This window comes from Anopheles stephensi, unplaced genomic scaffold, assembly GCF_013141755.1.
Source record: "Anopheles stephensi strain Indian unplaced genomic scaffold, UCI_ANSTEP_V1.0 ucontig424, whole genome shotgun sequence".
In the NCBI taxonomy this organism is placed as follows: domain Eukaryota; kingdom Metazoa; phylum Arthropoda; class Insecta; order Diptera; family Culicidae; genus Anopheles; species Anopheles stephensi.
In genome coordinates, this window is record NW_023405374.1 from 93,065 (window position 1) to 96,025 (window position 2,961).

General features: G+C 36.8%; 1 long non-coding RNA gene across 1 annotated transcript; it reads left to right on the forward strand.

The window, feature by feature from the left end:
* The first annotated feature begins 534 nt into the window (after nucleotides 1-534).
* LOC118516985 lies at nucleotides 535-1,921 on the forward strand. The gene is made up of 2 exons (XR_004908215.1): nucleotides 535-1,012; nucleotides 1,119-1,921. It is a non-coding gene; the product is annotated as an uncharacterized LOC118516985 (long non-coding RNA).
* Nucleotides 1,922-2,961: the final 1,040 nt, after the last annotated feature.

A 2,961-nucleotide genomic window follows, 5' to 3' on the forward strand; every position in this document is an offset into this window, starting at 1 on the left:
ACCGTCCGCCATCAGCGGTTTACATTCGATGAACATGGTTCCGGTTCATTTTATGAGCAGGGTTCGTTCAAAATGTAATCAAACAGAATCCAAACATAAACAAGTTATCCTCGAAATAGTTTGGAATTTCGTAAATCTTTTCCAGGAAGTTTCGTTAACGAATATATTTACCAAAAAATTTACGAAAACAGGGGAACCAGATATCTTGGGAAATGGTGCTGTTGCTGTGTGAAATCGACAGAAATTCACCTTCTGAATACATACACCTTGTTCTAAATACATACACCTTGCTCTAGATACATACACCTTGGTTGTGCCTGGTCAGTGTTATGTCACTGTAGCAGTGTCGAGCTGTCATCCGGTGCGCCTGGCACTCTGTGCAAAGTGCGCTCCGTTTTTATATTTTTAAAAAGGGGGTAAAATTGTGCTTGATCCACCAGATATTATGCATAATGGAGGTAAAATGGCAAGCTTTACAGTACAAAAGTGAAAACGGCTCCAAAATCGGTGAATTAACGTGTATATAAGTGGCCCATGGCAAGGTGTATATATTTAGAAGGTGAATTTTTGTCGATTTGGCAGGTAGACATTTTGGATTTTGGCCGGTCGAGAAACTTCAAAGTTTGTTTACTTAATCATATGGTTTGGGACTACCAAAATAAACAAACATAAAGCATCGTTTTTCGGTTCAGTAAACCAAGTTTCTACATTTATCATCGTCGTTGCACATAGCACTGAAGATAAACAGTTCCTTTACCAGCTCTAAAAAGAAATTTGCGTGACGTTGTTTTCTTCATACAGCTACCAAAGGCCTATCGGACGTATCGAATTACGGCATACCACTCGATAAAATTACACTGGTAGATTAAGTGAAGCTGTTCGATTCTCGTGCTAAGTACCATAAATTACAAGGAATAGGATAGAATTGTGCCGCATCCACCTCGAAACCCTTATCTTTCGTACCCGTCAGGCGTATAATGCTTCACTGGATAGCATTAGCAATTATGCGTAGGTAAGTATTTTATGCATTCGTTGTCCAGTAGATTGTATGGATGCTTCCTCTATTCTTCATTCATCTGTGGTTTCAACGAACGACTAATTCGATTCTCTGCCATCAGATTGTTCGGAAAGTTTCACTATGATTTGAAAGCACCAGCACCACCAGTGCGTGGACCGTAAAGTATCAGTATCATGATGTGCTGCCTCCACTGGATCCAGGTAAGGACTCCATCGATCATCGGTGTAAGAACGTTTATATTGAATGATACTGTAAACTGTTTACGGGGCATTCAATATTTAAGGCAAGAGGGAAAATTTGTAATTTTTATTCGTGAACAACACAACCCAACGTGTGCAGGTGCCAACCGTTTACAATAAGTCTATTTTAAAGCTGTATTTGCTGTTCATTATTTTTATTTAACGATTCAATGAAACGGAACAACTTTACTCAGCGTTTAAACGCTTTCTTTCAAAACGACGAATATATATGAATACACATTTCATTCAGTGTTATATGGACAGCGATAAACGAACAACGTCGACGTTGTAGCCAGGACGGTAAAATTTGCCATTAACAGAATCATCACATACTTAAGACATTTTTTGAAGGTGATTGAAAAGAAAGAACTTTCACTTCGATGTCCAGGGAGTCAAAGTGCTCAGCAAAAATAAGTAAGGATATTGTTAATGTATCTAGTGATTAAAACTACTTCTACAAAACCATCGTTATTTCATTTGCGGACTAAACATAGCTTAGAAGTTACGAATGAACTAGTTGATTGAGATATGTAGAGACCGGCTCTTATTGCTCTCTGCTTTAGTATATAGGAAAACTTGTTTGTAAACTTATGTTAATATTTATAATTTGGCTTCATTAAAGTTGATCACATTGTGTTCATTACTCTTGTTACTGCACATTGTATCTTACTACTAGTTTCTACTACTTGCCCACTCTTTCGAACAAGTTTATCCGAAATGGACACGTAGCCGAAAGAAAGAAACTCAGTAAACCGCTGCAATCTTCGAACCGTGGCGGCTTCCGAGTTCGACTCCGCCTGATACAGTTAACGAGTTCGCTATACTCTTCTACGCCTTGTGCCAACCGAGTCGCGGACGAACCTTGAAGGTGGGGCATGAGTCCGGCATCTGCTTCATGTTCATTAACCATCCTTTCGGCTTTCGGTCTCAGGATATCTACACCATCAAACAGCTCAGCAAATTAGTTTATCGATGTTTTAATACGTTATGTGTCCCGTGCTTTCCCCTGTAACCAGTAATAAAATAATTTAATCAACCGTTTTGAATAGAATGACAAAAAATTAAGAGATCGATTATTAAAACATTTTTCATTTCAAAGAACGAAATAAAAAGCAACAAAACTGTGTTTTATTATCACATTACTAATGCTTTTCCTCATGTTAACATGAGTGGTTTTTTAAGTTTGATAAAATGAAAGTGAAAAAAATATATGGAGTACGATTCAACATTTAACGAAATTGTGAGATCACTCGATTGTACAAGTTGTTAGCTTTCTTGGGCTTTTAAAAATCAGAAAACAACAAATATTCTTTGGGTTTGACCAGTAGTGAGGGAAGATATATTATTGCAAATTGTAAGTCGTCTGTATCATAAAAAGCATCAATGTCGTTACTGGAAAAATAGTAGCACATAACTACAAATCCTTGTTTTGTGAATCCTACGATAACATGGAAAAATGTTATGTTCCGACGTGTACAATATTACATAGTACTTCGAAACTGGCTTTATATGGTCGATGTTGGTTGCATAATAAAAAAAAATCTAAAATGGATTTACTTTCTATTTATAAATTGTATTAAGACCGATATAACACCATTATTCAAACGTACAAAAAATAGATTACGCCACAAGAAAGAACGAAAAACTGAAAAGCTGCTCAGCTATTATCTACAAGCACTAGTACCTTGAAGAATTAGAAACATT